Source organism: Chiloscyllium plagiosum, unplaced genomic scaffold, assembly GCF_037043375.1.
Source record: "Chiloscyllium plagiosum isolate Xiang-an unplaced genomic scaffold, Cpla_swu_hap1 HiC_scaffold_42, whole genome shotgun sequence".
In the NCBI taxonomy this organism is placed as follows: domain Eukaryota; kingdom Metazoa; phylum Chordata; class Chondrichthyes; order Orectolobiformes; family Hemiscylliidae; genus Chiloscyllium; species Chiloscyllium plagiosum.
Window position 1 is genome coordinate 47,690,288 of NW_028270180.1, and position 18,562 is coordinate 47,708,849.

At 45.4% G+C, this 18,562-nt stretch overlaps 5 non-coding genes across 5 annotated transcripts; all 5 read left to right on the forward strand.

Moving 5' to 3' along the window:
- The first annotated feature begins 1,003 nt into the window (after positions 1 to 1,003).
- On the forward strand, positions 1,004 to 1,085 carry trnal-cag (transfer RNA leucine (anticodon CAG)). Its single transcript has one exon. It is a non-coding gene; the product is annotated as a tRNA-Leu (tRNA).
- A 2,975-nt stretch (positions 1,086 to 4,060) lies between these two features.
- Positions 4,061 to 4,142, forward strand: trnal-caa (transfer RNA leucine (anticodon CAA)). The gene has a single exon. It is a non-coding gene; the product is annotated as a tRNA-Leu (tRNA).
- Positions 4,143 to 14,526: 10,384 nt separating this feature from the next.
- trnav-cac (transfer RNA valine (anticodon CAC)) lies at positions 14,527 to 14,599 on the forward strand. Its single transcript has one exon. It is a non-coding gene; the product is annotated as a tRNA-Val (tRNA).
- A 1,681-nt stretch (positions 14,600 to 16,280) lies between these two features.
- On the forward strand, positions 16,281 to 16,362 carry trnal-cag (transfer RNA leucine (anticodon CAG)). The gene has a single exon. It is a non-coding gene; the product is annotated as a tRNA-Leu (tRNA).
- Positions 16,363 to 17,582: 1,220 nt separating this feature from the next.
- Positions 17,583 to 17,655, forward strand: trnav-cac (transfer RNA valine (anticodon CAC)). The gene has a single exon. It is a non-coding gene; the product is annotated as a tRNA-Val (tRNA).
- Positions 17,656 to 18,562: the final 907 nt, after the last annotated feature.

Genomic DNA, 18,562 nt, shown 5'->3' on the forward strand with positions numbered 1-18,562 from the left:
AAGGCGAGTGGAGAAGTAAGGCAGTTGCAGCTCTGGTGAAATTCCTTCTTTGTGATTCACTCAGCAACCAGAGACGTGAAGGTGACTCAGGCGTGAAAGCTCTTCACATCGAGAACAAAAAGCACTCAAGGGCAGTTAGCACCTCTTCCGGAGTGGGGGGTGCGGTGAGGTAATTACCTTGTGACTTCTGTTACTATGTTCAGAAACTGCCGTTTTGATTGAGGTGAACAGAAACTGCATTTCTAAAAAGCACCATGGAATTTAACAAAATTTATCGAGTCGCTTGTCGTCGATTCCCACATAGGTTTCCAACGCAGTTGGTATCCATGTGGCTCATGTCCAGGTGTGAACATCTCTGCAGCACATTGCACGGTTAAGGTAAAAGGCAAGGAAAGTCGCTTCTAGAACTGGCTCCGAGGTCAGAGCATCCTCACAATGTGATCTGTCGTTCTCGGATTGTAATGTTACCTCCGGTTTTCGGGTGGAGAACATTCTTTGGGACTCTTATTCTGAAAAAAAAAACAGACACAGTGACTGAAACTATGCTGCACGGTATGATGTGGATTACGGCCTGCTCAGGTTTGTGCATTTTCCCTGTAGTCCGGTGTGTTTGGTGTTCCGTGTAAACGTGAAAGTCGTCCTGTTTCGAGCAATGGGTGAAATCATTTAGCAAAGCGAGATTCGAAATTGCAGTAATGTCAAGCAGCTCATGGTTATTTGACCAAATCATAAGCGAACCCATATTCTTAAGCACTCACAGATACATTTGTAGCTGAAAAGAGTCTGAGAAGATAGACTCAGTTTACCATTGATTTTTGTCTGGATTGATGGGCTATCAATATCTGCTGCGAAATTGACATTGTAGCTGTGCCAGTCCGAGAGGACATCCCAGCAGCTGTGCGAGTCCGAGAGGAATCATGGAACCCTTATCATGTGACTTTGCATCTGTTGTTATGCAGGAGCACAATTGGAAATACAAGAAAATAAGAAGGCGCGGCCGGCTGGTAGTGTGGCCGAGCGGTCTAAGGCGCTGGATCCAGGTTCCAGTCTCGAAAGGGGCGTGGGTTCGAATCCCACCACTGCCATTTCTGCTGATCAACTCCAACGCTGCAGCTTGTTAAAATGCTGTTTCGGTGCCCACTGTATATTGATGTTGAAAACAAAAGTAAAAGGGGTTTGCTTCCCAGGGAACTAACTGTGGTGTGGGATACTGCCAAATATTTCAAAATGTCTCTACTGTCATGATCGTGTTCGCCTCCAGCTCGGAAAATCGCAAACAGTTCTGCCATCCCAGGCAAGTTGAGCTTTTTGAAAGAGTCGTTTGGAAATGCCCTGTTGTTAGTTGTGAGATTACTTTATGACTCATGCCCTCGGACTGTATCACATTTAGCATTCATGCATCTCTGTGTCTGAAAATGCATGAGATATGCCAGTTTGTTTGTGTTCCGTGTTAAATGCTTTCTGTTTTGCGATTCGCTCAATACATTTCGATTTAACAGGGTTTCTGAGGTAACTTCCAGCAGCAAAAATTCTCAGCAGAGGACCTGGGAAAATTTCGCAGAGTATGGTCAGTCGGAGCTAAAGTAAGGAAGTCGTTCGTTTCTGCAGTGTTTCACAATACTACCTCTCCCGAGAGCAATCGAACAGACTAAATGTTTGTGCCACAGACTGCGATGGCAAACTCCGCTAAAAAGTAATCCTTTAAAGCCGGTAACATGACGTAATTGGGGTACATCGTGGAAAAAGATACTTCGGTGGACCTCATCCGTGCTCACCACATCGCCAAAATTAAACAAGTCCCGTTCCCCAGCATTTGGCCCCAATCCCTCTAAACGCATCATATCCAGAAACTCACCCGATTATCTTTGCAATTTTCTGAGTGTAATAGCCTCCTCCACTTCCTCTGGTAGATCATTCCAAACACGCACAACCTTCTTTGTGGGAAATGTGCCTCAGGTCCTTTGTCACTTTCAGCCCAATCACCTTAAAGCTATGCTCTCGAGTTTTCAACTCACACCAACTTGGGTAAAACTCAGTTAACCACCCTTCCATAAGGTCATGTTGCAGCTGTTACGCTGCAGGGAAAGTCGTCCCAGCCTATTCCACCTCGCCCTACGGTACAAACATCGACGACAGCTTTGTCTATATTTTGTCATCAATTTAACGTGTCTTTTTTTTTTACGTTTTCAAGATGTCAATTACGCTGGACAACAACGAGCTATTGGAAACAAAAAGGTGAAACGTAGAACGGATTCAACTTTCAGTGTTGGACGCCATTGAGTCGCAGCACTGCCAACTCCGGCTTGTTTCTGTAGTGTAGTGGTCATCATGTTCGCCTCACACGCGAAAGGTCCCCAGTTCGAAACTGGGCAGAAACTGCTTTGTTCTTCAACTGCAGCCTTTTACATGGACAAGAACTGAGCTTTCTTGCATGCTTTCCCATCTGCAAACCAGCCTTCGAATTTGCTTGAACAAATCTGCTCTGGGAGTGAAATGTAATGCAATTCCATTTAATTACAGTGCAAAGCGTTGTTAAGTTTTTCTCCAACCTGGTTCTGATCATATGCCATTCTGTTGGAGAGTGTAGTTACCGCCTTCTGATCCTTCCACGAAAAGCAGTACCGCATTTGCCTTCCTTGCGCAGGCGGCTCGGTTCAAAGACAGGAAAGAAGCAGATGCTCTGGTGTCACAGCGCACCACGAATTCCTGAACTTGTCTGTTTGTCAAATGTACCCCAAGGTCGTCTCAGAAAGACCTCATTTGGAAGCTGTCAATCGTGATTCAACGTGCGAGAATTGGCACCAGATATCCTGAATCATGTTTTGGAGCAATTCGCACGTTAGTGGCTCATTCAATCAGCAACAGCAATGAAAGAAATTGCACTCTCAGAGGAACCTTTCGACTTGCGCATTCATAGCGTCGCTAGTATTAAGGTCCGCCCCGAGATCTAAGTCATGTTGGAACTGAAACGGAGGAATCGACAGAGAGGCTACAGAATGACATCGCATCCATTTGGTTTTCTTTAAATTACTGACGAGCAGGAAAATGTAAACGGGGAAGGCGAGTGGAGAAGTAAGGCAGTTGCAGCTCTGGTGAAATTCCTTCTTTGTGATTCACTCAGCAACCAGAGACGTGAAGGTGACTCAGGCGTGAAAGCTCTTCACATCGAGAACAAAAAGCACTCAAGGGCAGTTAGCACCTCTTCCGGAGTGGGGGGTGCGGTGAGGTAATTACCTTGTGACTTCTGTTACTATGTTTAGAAACTGCCGTTTTGATTGAGGTGAACAGAAACTGCATTTCTAAAAAGCACCATGGAATTTAACAAAATTTATCGAGTCGCTTGTCGTCGATTCCCACATAGGTTTCCAACGCAGTTGGTATCCATGTGGCTCATGTCCAGGTGTGAACATCTCTGCAGCACATTGCACGGTTAAGGTAAAAGGCAAGGAAAGTCGCTTCTAGAACTGGCTCCGAGGTCAGAGCATCCTCACAATGTGATCTGTCGTTCTCGGATTGTAATGTTACCTCCGGTTTTCGGGTGGAGAACATTCTTTGGGACTCTTATTCTGAAAAAAAAAACAGACACAGTGACTGAAACTATGCTGCACGGTATGATGTGGATTACGGCCTGCTCAGGTTTGTGCATTTTCCCTGTAGTCCGGTGTGTTTGGTGTTCCGTGTAAACGTGAAAGTCGTCCTGTTTCGAACAATGGGTGAAATCATTTAGCAAAGCGAGATTCGAAATTGCAGTAATGTCAAGCAGCTCATGGTTATTTGACCAAATCATAAGCGAACCCATATTCTTAAGCACTCACAGATACATTTGTAGCTGAAAAGAGTCTGAGAAGATAGACTCAGTTTACCATTGATTTTTGTCTGGATTGATGGGCTATCAATATCTGCTGCGAAATTGACATTGTAGCTGTGCCAGTCCGAGAGGACATCCCAGCAGCCGTGCGAGTCCGAGAGGAATCATGGAACCCTTATCATGTGACTTTGCATCTGTTGTTATGCAGGAGCACAATTGGAAATACAAGAAAATAAGAAGGCGCGGCCGGCTGGTAGTGTGGCCGAGCGGTCTAAGGCGCTGGATCCAAGTTCCAGTCTCGAAAGGGGCGTGGGTTCGAATCCCACCACTGCCATTTCTGCTGATCAACTCCAACGCTGCAGCTTGTTAAAATGCTGTTTCGGTGCCCACTGTATATTGATGTTGAAAACAAAAGTAAAAGGGGTTTGCTTCCCAGGGAACTAACTGTGGTGTGGGATACTGCCAAATATTTCAAAATGTCTCTACTGTCATGATCGTGTTCGCCTCCCGCTCGGAAAATCGCAAACAGTTCTGCCATCCCAGGCAAGTTGAGCTTTTTGAAAGAGTCGTTTGGAAATGCCCTGTTGTTAGTTGTGAGATTACTTTATGACTCATGCCCTCGGACTGTATCACATTTAGCATTCATGCATCTCTGTGTCTGAAAATGCATGAGATATGCCAGTTTGTTTGTGTTCCGTGTTAAATGCTTTCTGTTTTGCGATTCGCTCAATACATTTCGATTTAACAGGGTTTCTGAGGTAACTTCCAGCAGCAAAAATTCTCAGCAGAGGACCTGGGAAAATTTCGCAGAGTATGGTCAGTCGGAGCTAAAGTAAGGAAGTCGTTCGTTTCTGCAGTGTTTCACAATACTACCTCTCCCGTGAGCAATCGAACAGACTAAATGTTTGTGCCACAGACTGCGATGGCAAACTCCGCTAAAAAGTAATCCTTTAAAGCCGGTAACATGACGTAATTGGGGTACATCGTGGAAAAAGATACTTCGGTGGACCTCATCCGTGCTCACCACATCGCCAAAATTAAACAAGTCCCGTTCCCCAGCATTTGGCCCCAATCCCTCTAAACGCATCATATCCAGAAACTCACCCGATTACCTTTGCAATTTTCTGAGTGTAATAGCCTCCTCCACTTCCTCTGGTAGATCATTCCAAACACGCACAACCTTCTTTGTGGGAAATGTGCCTCAGGTCCTTTGTCACTTTCAGCCCAATCACCTTAAAGCTATGCTCTCGAGTTTTCAACTCACACCAACTTGGGTAAAACTCAGTTAACCACCCTTCCATAAGGTCATGTTGCAGCTGTTACGCTGCAGGGAAAGTCGTCCCAGCCTATTCCACCTCGCCCTACGGTACAAACATCGACGACAGCTTTGTCTATATTTTGTCATCAATTTAACGTGTCTTTTTTTTTTACGTTTTCAAGATGTCAATTACGCTGGACAACAACGAGCTATTGGAAACAAAAAGGTGAAACGGAGAACGGATTCAACTTTCAGTGTTGGACGCCATTGAGTCGCAGCACTGCCAACTCCGGCTTGTTTCTGTAGTGTAGTGGTCATCACGTTCGCCTCACACGCGAAAAGTCCCCAGTTCGAAACTGGGCAGAAACTGCTTTGTTCTTCAACTGCAGCCTTTTACATGGACAAGAACTGAGCTTTCTTGCATGCTTTCCCATCTGCAAACCAGCCTTCGAATTTGCTTGAACAAATCTGCTCTGGGAGTGAAATGTAATGCAATTCCATTTAATTACAGTGCAAAGCGTTGTTAAGTTTTTCTCCAACCTGGTTCTGATCATATGCCATTCTGTTGGAGAGTGTAGTTACCGCCTTCTGATCCTTCCACGAAAAGCAGTACCGCATTTGCCTTCCTTGCGCAGGCGGCTCGGTTCAAAGACAGGAAAGAAGCAGATGCTCTGGTGTCACAGCGCACCACGAATTCCTGAACTTGTCTGTTTGTCAAATGTACCCCAAGGTCGTCTCAGAAAGACCTCATTTGGAAGCTGTCAATCGTGATTCAACGTGCGAGAATTGGCACCAGATATCCTGAATCATGTTTTGGAGCAATTCGCACGTTAGTGGCTCATTCAATCAGCAACAGCAATGAAAGAAATTGCACTCTCAGAGGAACCTTTCGACTTGCGCATTCATAGCGTCACTAGTATTAAGGTCCGCCCCGAGATCTAAGTCATGTTGGAACTGAAACAGAGGAATCGACAGAGAGGCTACAGAATGACATCGCATCCATTTGGTTTTCTTTAAATTACTGACGAGCAGGAAAATGTAAACGGGGAGGGCGAGTGGAGAAGTAAGGCAGTTGCAGCTCTGGTGAAATTCCTTCTTTGTGATTCACTCAGCAACCAGAGACGTGAAGGTGACTCAGGCGTGAAAGCTCTTCACATCGAGAACAAAAAGCACTCAAGGGCAGTTAGCACCTCTTCCGGAGTGGGGGGTGCGGTGAGGTAATTACCTTGTGACTTCTGTTACTATGTTCAGAAACTGCCGTTTTGATTGAGGTGAACAGAAACTGCATTTCTAAAAAGCACCATGGAATTTAACAAAATTTATCGAGTCGCTTGTCGTCGATTCCCACATAGGTTTCCAACGTAGTTGGTATCCATGTGGCTCATGTCCAGGTGTGAACATCTCTGCAGCACATTGCACGGTTAAGGTAAAAGGCAAGGAAAGTCGCTTCTAGAACTGGCTCCGAGGTCAGAGCATCCTCACAATGTGATCTGTCGTTCTCGGATTGTAATGTTACCTCCGGTTTTCGGGTGGAGAACATTCTTTGGGACTCTTATTCTGAAAAAAAAAACAGACACAGTGACTGAAACTATGCTGCACGGTATGATGTGGATTACGGCCTGCTCAGGTTTGTGCATTTTCCCTGTAGTCCGGTGTGTTTGGTGTTCCGTGTAAACGTGAAAGTCGTCCTGTTTCGAGCAATGGGTGAAATCATTTAGCAAAGCGAGATTCGAAATTGCAGTAATGTCAAGCAGCTCATGGTTATTTGACCAAATCATAAGCGAACCCATATTCTTAAGCACTCACAGATACATTTGTAGCTGAAAAGAGTCTGAGAAGATAGACTCAGTTTACCATTGATTTTTGTCTGGATTGATGGGCTATCAATATCTGCTGCGAAATTGACATTGTAGCTGTGCCAGTCCGAGAGGACATCTCAGCAGCTGTGCGAGTCCGAGAGGAATCATGGAACCCTTATCATGTGACTTTGCATCTGTTGTTATGCAGGAGCACAATTGGAAATACAAGAAAATAAGAAGGCGCGGCCGGCTGGTAGTGTGGCCGAGCGGTCTAAGGCGCTGGATCCAGGTTACAGTCTCGAAAGGGGCGTAGGTTCGAATCCCACCACTGCCATTTCTGCTGATCAACTCCAACGCTGCAGCTTGTTAAAATGCTGTTTCGGTGCCCACTGTGTATTGATGTTGAAAACAAAAGTAAAAGGGGTTTGCTTCCCAGGGAACTAACTGTGGTGTGGGATACTGCCAAATATTTCAAAATGTCTCTACTGTCATGATCGTGTTCGCCTCCCGCTCGGAAAATCGCAAACAGTTCTGCCATCCCAGGCAAGTTGAGCTTTTTGAAAGAGTCGTTTGGAAATGCCCTGTTGTTAGTTGTGAGATTACTTTATGACTCATGCCCTCGGACTGTATCACATTTAGCATTCATGCATCTCTGTGTCTGAAAATGCATGAGATATGCCAGTTTGTTTGTGTTCCGTGTTAAATGCTTTCTGTTTTGCGATTCGCTCAATACATTTCGATTTAACAGGGTTTCTGAGGTAACTTCCAGCAGCAAAAATTCTCAGCAGAGGACCTGGGAAAATTTCGCAGAGTATGGTCAGTCGGAGCTAAAGTAAGGAAGTCGTTCGTTTCTGCAGTGTTTCACAATACTACCTCTCCCGTGAGCAATCGAACAGACTAAATGTTTGTGCCACAGACTGCGATGGCAAACTCCGCTAAAAAGTAATCCTTTAAAGCCGGTAACATGACGTAATTGGGGTACATCGTGGAAAAAGATACTTCGGTGGACCTCATCCGTGCTCACCACATCGCCAAAATTAAACAAGTCCCGTTCCCCAGCATTTGGCCCCAATCCCTCTAAACGCATCATATCCAGAAACTCACCCGATTACCTTTGCAATTTTCTGAGTGTAATAGCCTCCTCCACTTCCTCTGGTAGATCATTCCAAACACGCACAACCTTCTTTGTGGGAAATGTGCCTCAGGTCCTTTGTCACTTTCAGCCCAATCACCTTAAAGCTATGCTCTCGAGTTTTCAACTCACACCAACTTGGGTAAAACTCAGTTAACCACCCTTCCATAAGGTCATGTTGCAGCTGTTACGCTGCAGGGAAAGTCGTCCAAGCCTATTCCACCTCGCCCTACGGTACAAACATCGACGACAGCTTTGTCTATATTTTGTCATCAATTTAACGTGTCTTTTTTTTTTACGTTTTCAAGATGTCAATTACGCTGGACAACAACGAGCTATTGGAAACAAAAAGGTGAAACGGAGAACGGATTCAACTTTCAGTGTTGGACGCCATTGAGTCGCAGCACTGCCAACTCCGGCTTGTTTCTGTAGTGTAGTGGTCATCACGTTCGCCTCACACGCGAAAAGTCCCCAGTTCGAAACTGGGCAGAAACTGCTTTGTTCTTCAACTGCAGCCTTTTACATGGACAAGAACTGAGCTTTCTTGCATGCTTTCCCATCTGCAAACCAGCCTTCGAATTTGCTTGAACAAATCTGCTCTGGGAGTGAAATGTAATGCAATTCCATTTAATTACAGTGCAAAGCGTTGTTAAGTTTTTCTCCAACCTGGTTCTGATCATATGCCATTCTGTTGGAGAGTGTAGTTACCGCCTTCTGATCCTTCCACGAAAAGCAGTACCGCATTTGCCTTCCTTGCGCAGGCGGCTCGGTTCAAAGACAGGAAAGAAGCAGATGCTCTGGTGTCACAGCGCACCACGAATTCCTGAACTTGTCTGTTTGTCAAATGTACCCCAAGGTCGTCTCAGAAAGACCTCATTTGGAAGCTGTCAATCGTGATTCAACGTGCGAGAATTGGCACCAGATATCCTGAATCATGTTTTGGAGCAATTCGCACGTTAGTGGCTCATTCAATCAGCAACAGCAATGAAAGAAATTGCACTCTCAGAGGAACCGTTCGACTTGCGCATTCATAGCGTCGCTAGTATTAAGGTCCGCCCCGAGATCTAAGTCATGTTGGAACTGAAACGGAGGAATCGACAGAGAGGCTACAGAATGACATCGCATCCATTTGGTTTTCTTTAAATTACTGACGAGCAGGAAAATGTAAACGGGGAGGGCGAGTGGAGAAGTAAGGCAGTTGCAGCTCTGGTGAAATTCCTTCTTTGTGATTCACTCAGCAACCAGAGACGTGAAGGTGACTCAGGCGTGAAAGCTCTTCACATCGAGAACAAAAAGCACTCAAGGGCAGTTAGCACCTCTTCCGGAGTGGGGGGTGCGGTGAGGTAATTACCTTGTGACTTCTGTTACTATGTTCAGAAACTGCCGTTTTGATTGAGGTGAACAGAAACTGCATTTCTAAAAAGCACCATGGAATTTAACAAAATTTATCGAGTCGCTTGTCGTCGATTCCCACATAGGTTTCCAACGCAGTTGGTATCCATGTGGCTCATGTCCAGGTGTGAACATCTCTGCAGCACATTGCACGGTTAAGGTAAAAGGCAAGGAAAGTCGCTTCTAGAACTGGCTCCGAGGTCAGAGCATCCTCACAATGTGATCTGTCGTTCTCGGATTGTAATGTTACCTCCGGTTTTCGGGTGGAGAACATTCTTTGGGACTCTTATTCTGAAAAAAAAAAAACAGACACAGTGACTGAAACTATGCTGCACGGTATGATGTGGATTACGGCCTGCTCAGGTTTGTGCATTTTCCCTGTAGTCCGGTGTGTTTGGTGTTCCGTGTAAACGTGAAAGTCGTCCTGTTTCGAGCAATGGGTGAAATCATTTAGCAAAGCGAGATTCGAAATTGCAGTAATGTCAAGCAGCTCATGGTTATTTGACCAAATCATAAGCGAACCCATATTCTTAAGCACTCACAGATACATTTGTAGCTGAAAAGAGTCTGAGAAGATAGACTCAGTTTACCATTGATTTTTGTCTGGATTGATGGGCTATCAATATCTGCTGCGAAATTGACATTGTAGCTGTGCCAGTCCGAGAGGACATCCCAGCAGCTGTGCGAGTCCGAGAGGAATCATGGAACCCTTATCATGTGACTTTGCATCTGTTGTTATGCAGGAGCACAATTGGAAATACAAGAAAATAAGAAGGCGCAGCCGGCTGGTAGTGTGGCCGAGCGGTCTAAGGCGCTGGATCCAGGTTCCAGTCTCAAAAGGGGCGTGGGTTCGAATCCCACCACTGCCATTTCTGCTGATCAACTCCAACGCTGCAGCTTGTTAAAATGCTGTTTCGGTGCCCACTGTATATTGATGTTGAAAACAAAAGTAAAAGGGGTTTGCTTCCCAGGGAACTAACTGTGGTGTGGGATACTGCCAAATATTTCAAAATGTCTCTACTGTCATGATCGTGTTCGCCTCCCGCTCGGAAAATCGCAAACAGTTCTGCCAAGTTGAGCAAGTTGAGCTTTTTGAAAGAGTCGTTTGGAAATGCCCTGTTGTTAGTTGTGAGATTACTTTATGACTCATGCCCTCGGACTGTATCACATTTAGCATTCATGCATCTCTGTGTCTGAAAATGCATGAGATATGCCAGTTTCTTTGTGTTCCGTGTTAAATGCTTTCTGTTTTGCGATTCGCTCAATACATTTCGATTTAACAGGGTTTCTGAGGTAACTTCCAGCAGCAAAAATTCTCAGCAGAGGACCTGGGAAAATTTCGCAGAGTATGGTCAGTCGGAGCTAAAGTAAGGAAGTCGTTCGTTTCTGCAGTGTTTCACAATACTACCTCTCCCGTGAGCAATCGAACAGACTAAATGTTTGTGCCACAGACTGCGATAGCAAACTCCGCTAAAAAGTAATCCTTTAAAGCCGGTAACATGACGTAATTGGGGTACATCGTGGAAAAAGATACTTCGGTGGACCTCATCCGTGCTCACCACATCGCCAAAATTAAACAAGTCCCGTTCCCCAGCATTTGGCCCCAATCCCTCTAAACGCATCATATCCAGAAACTCACCCGATTACCTTTGCAATTTTCTGAGTGTAATAGCCTCCTCCACTTCCTCTGGTAGATCATTCCAAACACGCACAACCTTCTTTGTGGGAAATGTGCCTCAGGTCCTTTGTCACTTTCAGCCCAATCACCTTAAAGCTATGCTCTCGAGTTTTCAACTCACACCAACTTGGGTAAAACTCAGTTAACCACCCTTCCCTAAGGTCATGTTGCAGCTGTTACGCTGCAGGGAAAGTCGTCCCAGCCTATTCCACCTCGCCCTACGGTACAAACATCGACGACAGCTTTGTCTATATTTTGTCATCAATTTAACGTGTCTTTTTTTTTTACGTTTTCAAGATGTCAATTACGCTGGACAACAACGAGCTATTGGAAACAAAAAGGTGAAACGTAGAACGGATTCAACTTTCAGTGTTGGACGCCATTGAGTCGCAGCACTGCCGACTCCGGCTTGTTTCTGTAGTGTAGTGGTCATCACGTTCGCCTCACACGCGAAATGTCCCCAGTTCGAAACTGGGCAGAAACTGCTTTGTTCTTCAACTGCAGCCTTTTACATGGAAAAGAGCTGAGCTTTCTTGCATGCTTTCCCATCTGCAAACCTGCCTTCGAATTTCCTTGAACAAATCTGCTCTGGTAGTGAAATGTAATGCAATTCCATTTCATTCCAGTGCAAAGCGTTGTTAAGTTTTTCTCCAACCTGGTTCTGATCATATGCCATTCTGTTGGAGAGTGTAGTTACCGCCTTCTGATCCTTCCACGAAAAGCAGTACCGCATTTGCCTTCCTTGCGCAGGCGGCTCGGTTCAAAGACAGGAAAGAAGCAGATGCTCTGGTGTCACAGCGCACCACGAATTCCTGAACTTGTCTGTTTGTCAAATGTACCCCAAGGTCGTCTCAGAAAGACCTCATTTGGAAGCTGTCAATCGTGATTCAACGTGCGAGAATTGGCACCAGATATCCTGAATCATGTTTTGGAGCAATTCGCACGTTAGTGGCTCATTCAATCAGCAACAGCAATGAAAGAAATTGCACTCTCAGAGGAACCTTTCGACTTGCGCATTCATAGCGTCGCTAGTATTAAGGTCCGCCCCGAGATCTAAGTCATGTTGGAACTGAAACGGAGGAATCGACAGAGAGGCTACAGAATGACATCGCATCCATTTGGTTTTCTTTAAATTACTGACGAGCAGGAAAATGTAAACGGGGAGGGCGAGTGGAGAAGTGAGGCAGTTGCAGCTCTGGTGAAATTCCTTCTTTGTGATTCACTCAGCAACCAGAGACGTGAAGGTGACTCAGGCGTGAAAGCTCTTCACATCGAGAACAAAAAGCACTCAAGGGCAGTTAGCACCTCTTCCGGAGTGGGGGGTGCGGTGAGGTAATTACCTTGTGACTTCTGTTACTATGTTCAGAAACTGCCGTTTTGATTGAGGTGAACAGAAACTGCATTTCTAAAAAGCACCATGGAATTTAACAAAATTTATCGAGTCGCTTGTCGTCGATTCCCACATAGGTTTCCAACGCAGTTGGTATCCATGTGGCTCATGTCCAGGTGTGAACATCTCTGCAGCACATTGCACGGTTAAGGTAAAAGGCAAGGAAAGTCGCTTCTAGAACTGGCTCCGAGGTCAGAGCATCCTCACAATGTGATCTGTCGTTCTCGGATTGTAATGTTACCTCCGGTTTTCGGGTGGAGAACATTCTTTGGGACTCTTATTCTGAAAAAAAAAACAGACACAGTGACTGAAACTATGCTGCACGGTATGATGTGGATTACGGCCTGCTCAGGTTTGTGCATTTTCCCTGTAGTCCGGTGTGTTTGGTGTTCCGTGTAAACGTGAAAGTCGTCCTGTTTCGAGCAATGGGTGAAATCATTTAGCAAAGCGAGATTCGAAATTGCAGTAATGTCAAGCAGCTCATGGTTATTTGACCAAATCATAAGCGAACCCATATTCTTAAGCACTCACAGATACATTTGTAGCTGAAAAGAGTCTGAGAAGATAGACTCAGTTTACCATTGATTTTTGTCTGGATTGATGGGCTATCAATATCTGCTGCGAAATTGACATTGTAGCTGTGCCAGTCCGAGAGGACATCCCAGCAGCTGTGCGAGTCCGAGAGGAATCATGGAACCCTTATCATGTGACTTTGCATCTGTTGTTATGCAGGAGCACAATTGGAAATACAAGAAAATAAGAAGGCGCAGCCGGCTGGTAGTGTGGCCGAGCGGTCTAAGGCGCTGGATCCAGGTTCCAGTCTCAAAAGGGGCGTGGGTTCGAATCCCACCACTGCCATTTCTGCTGATCAACTCCAACGCTGCAGCTTGTTAAAATGCTGTTTCGGTGCCCACTGTATATTGATGTTGAAAACAAAAGTAAAAGGGGTTTGCTTCCCAGGGAACTAACTGTGGTGTGGGATACTGCCAAATATTTCAAAATGTCTCTACTGTCATGATCGTGTTCGCCTCCCGCTCGGAAAATCGCAAACAGTTCTGCCAAGTTGAGCTTTTTGAAAGAGTCGTTTGGAAATGCCCTGTTGTTAGTTGTGAGATTACTTTATGACTCATGCCCTCGGACTGTATCACATTTAGCATTCATGCATCTCTGTGTCTGAAAATGCATGAGATATGCCAGTTTCTTTGTGTTCCGTGTTAAATGCTTTCTGTTTTGCGATTCGCTCAATACATTTCGATTTAACAGGGTTTCTGAGGTAACTTCCAGCAGCAAAAATTCTCAGCAGAGGATCTGGGAAAATTTCGCAGAGTATGGTCAGTCGGAGCTAAAGTAAGGAAGTCGTTCGTTTCTGCAGTGTTTCACAATACTACCTCTCCCGTGAGCAATCGAACAGACTAAATGTTTGTGCCACAGACTGCGATGGCAAACTCCGCTAAAAAGTAATCCTTTAAAGCCGGTAACATGACGTAATTGGGGTACATCGTGGAAAAAGATACTTCGGTGGACCTCATCCGTGCTCACCACATCGCCAAAATTAAACAAGTCCCGTTCCCCAGCATTTGGCCCCAATCCCTCTAAACGCATCATATCCAGAAACTCACCCGATTACCTTTGCAATTTTCTGAGTGTAATAGCCTCCTCCACTTCCTCTGGTCGATCATTCCAAACACGCACAACCTTCTTTGTGGGAAATGTGCCTCAGGTCCTTTGTCACTTTCAGCCCAATCACCTTAAAGCTATGCTCTCGAGTTTTCAACTCACACCAACTTGGGTAAAACTCAGTTAACCACCCTTCCATAAGGTCATGTTGCAGCTGTTACGCTGCAGGGAAAGTCGTCCCAGCCTATTCCACCTCGCCCTACGGTACAAACATCGACGACAGCTTTGTCTATATTTTGTCATCAATTTAACGTGTCTTTTTTTTTTACGTTTTCAAGATGTCAATTACGCTGGACAACAACGAGCTATTGGAAACAAAAAGGTGAAACGTAGAACGGATTCAACTTTCAGTGTTGGACGCCATTGAGTCGCAGCACTGCCGACTCCGGCTTGTTTCTGTAGTGTAGTGGTCATCACGTTCGCCTCACACGCGAAAGGTCCCCAGTTCGAAACTGGGCAGAAACTGCTTTGTTCTTCAACTGCAGCCTTTTACATGGAAAAGAGCTGAGCTTTCTTGCATGCTTTCCCATCTGCAAACCTGCCTTCGAATTTCCTTGAACAAATCTGCTCTGGTAGTGAAATGTAATGCAATTCCATTTCATTCCAGTGCAAAGCGTTGTTAAGTTTTTCTCCAACCTGGTTCTGATCATATGCCATTCTGTTGGAGAGTGTAGTTACCGCCTTCTGATCCTTCCACGAAAAGCAGTACCGCATTTGCCTTCCTTGCGCAGGCGGCTCGGTTCAAAGACAGGAAAGAAGCAGATGCTCTGGTGTCACAGCGCACCACGAATTCCTGAACTTGTCTGTTTGTCAAATGTACCCCAAGGTCGTCTCAGAAAGACCTCATTTGGAAGCTGTCAATCGTGATTCAACGTGCGAGAATTGGCACCAGATATCCTGAATCATGTTTTGGAGCAATTCGCACGTTAGTGGCTCATTCAATCAGCAAGAGCAATGAAAGAAATTGCACTCTCAGAGGAACCTTTCGACTTGCGCATTCATAGCGTCGCTAGTATTAAGGTCCGCCCCGAGATCTAAGTCATGTTGGAACTGAAACGGAGGAATCGACAGAGAGGCTACAGAATGACATCGCATCCATTTGGTTTTCTTTAAATTACTGACGAGCAGGAAAATGTAAACGGGGAGGGCGAGTGGAGAAGTGAGGCAGTTGCAGCTCTGGTGAAATTCCTTCTTTGTGATTCACTCAGCAACCAGAGACGTGAAGGTGACTCAGGCGTGAAAGCTCTTCACATCGAGAACAAAAAGCACTCAAGGGCAGTTAGCACCTCTTCCGGAGTGGGGGGTGCGGTGAGGTAATTACCTTGTGACTTCTGTTACTATGTTCAGAAACTGCCGTTTTGATTGAGGTGAACAGAAACTGCATTTCTAAAAAGCACCATGGAATTTAACAAAATTTATCGAGTCGCTTGTCATCGATTCCCACATAGGTTTCCAACGCAGTTGGTATCCATGTGGCTCATGTCCAGGTGTGAACATCTCTGCAGCACATTGCACGGTTAAGGTAAAAGGCAAGGAAAGTCGCTTCTAGAACTGGCTCCGAGGTCAGAGCATCCTCACAATGTGATCTGTCGTTCTCGGATTGTAATGTTACCTCCGGTTTTCGGGTGGAGAACATTCTTTGGGACTCTTATTCTGAAAAAAAAACAGACACAGTGACTGAAACTATGCTGCACGGTATGATGTGGATTACGGCCTGCTCAGGTTTGTGCATTTTCCCTGTAGTCCGGTGTGTTTGGTGTTCCGTGTAAACGTGAAAGTCGTCCTGTTTCGAGCAATGGGTGAAATCATTTAGCAAAGCGAGATTCGAAATTGCAGTAATGTCAAGCAGCTCATGGTTATTTGACCAAATCATAAGCGAACCCATATTCTTAAGCACTCACAGATACATTTGTAGCTGAAAAGAGTCTGAGAAGATAGACTCAGTTTACCATTGATTTTTGTCTGGATTGATGGGCTATCAATATCTGCTGCGAAATTGACATTGTAGCTGTGCCAGTCCGAGAGGACATCCCAGCAGCTGTGCGAGTCCGAGAGGAATCATGGAACCCTTATCATGAGACTTTGCATCTGTTGTTATGCAGGAGCACAATTGGAAATACAAGAAAATAAGAAGGCGCGACCGACTGGTAGTGTGGCCGAGCGGTCTAAGGCGCTGGATCCAGGTTCCAGTCTCGAAAGGGGCGTGGGTTCGAATCCCACCACTGCCATTTCTGCTGATCAACTCCAACGCTGCAGCTTGTTAAAATGCTGTTTCGGTGCCCACTGTATATTGATGTTGAAAACAAAAGTAAAAGGGGTTTGCTTCCCAGGGAACTAACTGTGGTGTGGGAAACTGCCAAATATTTCAAAATGTCTCTACTGTCATGATCGTGTTCGCCTCCCGCTCGGAAAATCGCAAACAGTTCTGCCATCCCAGGCAAGTTGAGCTTTTTGAAAGAGTCGTTTGGAAATGCCCTGTTGTTAGTTGTGAGATTACTTTATGACTCATGCCCTCGGACTGTATCACATTTAGCATTCATGCATCTCTGTGTCTGAAAATGCATGAGATATGCCAGTTTGTTTGTGTTCCGTGTTAAATGCTTTCTGTTTTGCGATTCGCTCAATACATTTCGATTTAACAGGGTTTCTGAGGTAACTTCCAGCAGCAAAAATTCTCAGCAGAGGATCTGGGAAAATTTCGCAGAGTATGGTCAGTCGGAGCTAAAGTAAGGAAGTCGTTCGTTTCTGCAGTGTTTCACAATACTACCTCTCCCCTGAGCAGTCGAACAGACTAAATGTTTGTGCCACAGACTGCGATGGCAAACTCCGCTAAAAAGTAATCCTTTAAAGCCGGTAACATGACGTAATTGGGGTACATCGTGGAAAAAGATACTTCGGTGGACCTCATCCGTGCTCACCACATCGCCAAAATTAAACAAGTCCCGTTCCCCAGCATTTGGCCCCAATCCCTCTAAACGCATCATATCCAGAAACTCACCCGATTACCTTTGCAATTTTCTGAGTGTAATAGCCTCCTCCACTTCCTCTGGTAGATCATTCCAAACACGCACAACCTTCTTTGTGGGAAATGTGCCTCAGGTCCTTTGTCACTTTCAGCCCAATCACCTTAAAGCTATGCTCTCGAGTTTTCAACTCACACCAACTTGGGTAAAACTCAGTTAACCACCCTTCCATAAGGTCATGTTGCAGCTGTTACGCTGCAGGGAAAGTCGTCCCAGCCTATTCCACCTCGCCCTACGGTACAAACATCGACGACAGCTTTGTCTATATTTTGTCATCAATTTAACGTGTCTTTTTTTTTTACGTTTTCAAGATGTCAATTACGCTGGACAACAACGAGCTATTGGAAACAAAAAGGTGAAACGTAGAACGGATTCAACTTTCAGTGTTGGACGCCATTGAGTCGCAGCACTGCCGACTCCGGCTTGTTTCTGTAGTGTAGTGGTCATCACGTTCGCCTCACACGCGAAAGGTCCCCAGTTCGAAACTGGGCAGAAACTGCTTTGTTCTTCAACTGCAGCCTTTTACATGGAAAAGAGCTGAGCTTTCTTGCATGCTTTCCCATCTGCAAACCTGCCTTCGAATTTCCTTGAACAAATCTGCTCTGGTAGTGAAATGTAATGCAATTCCATTTCATTCCAGTGAAAAGCGTTGTTAAGTTTTTCTCCAACCTGGTTCTGATCATATGCCATTCTGTTGGAGAGTGTAGTTACCGCCTTCTGATCCTTCCACGAAAAGCAGTACCGCATTTGCCTTCCTTGCGCAGGCGGCTCGGTTCAAAGACAGGAAAGAAGCAGATGCTCTGGTGTCACAGCGCACCACGAATTCCTGAACTTGTCTGTTTGTCAAATGTACCCCAAGGTCGTCTCAGAAAGACCTCATTTGGAAGCTGTCAATCGTGATTCAACGTGCGAGAATTGGCACCAGATATCCTGAATCATGTTTTGGAGCAATTCGCACGTTAGTGGCTCATTCAATCAGCAACAGCAATGAAAGAAATTGCACTCTCAGAGGAACCTTTCGACTTGCGCATTCATAGCGTCGCTAGTATTAAGGTCCGCCCCGAGATCTAAGTCATGTTGGAACTGAAACGGAGGAATCGACAGAGAGGCTACAGAATGACATCGCATCCATTTGGTTTTCTTTAAATTACTGACGAGCAGGAAAATGTAAACGGGGAGGGCGAGTGGAGAAGTGAGGCAGTTGCAGCTCTGGTGAAATTCCTTCTTTGTGATTCACTCAGCAACCAGAGACGTGAAGGTGACTCAGGCGTGAAAGCTCTTCACATCGAGAACAAAAAGCACTCAAGGGCAGTTAGCACCTCTTCCGGAGTGGGGGGTGCGGTGAGGTAATTACCTTGTGACTTCTTGTTACTATGTTCAGAAACTGCCGTTTTGATTGAGGTGA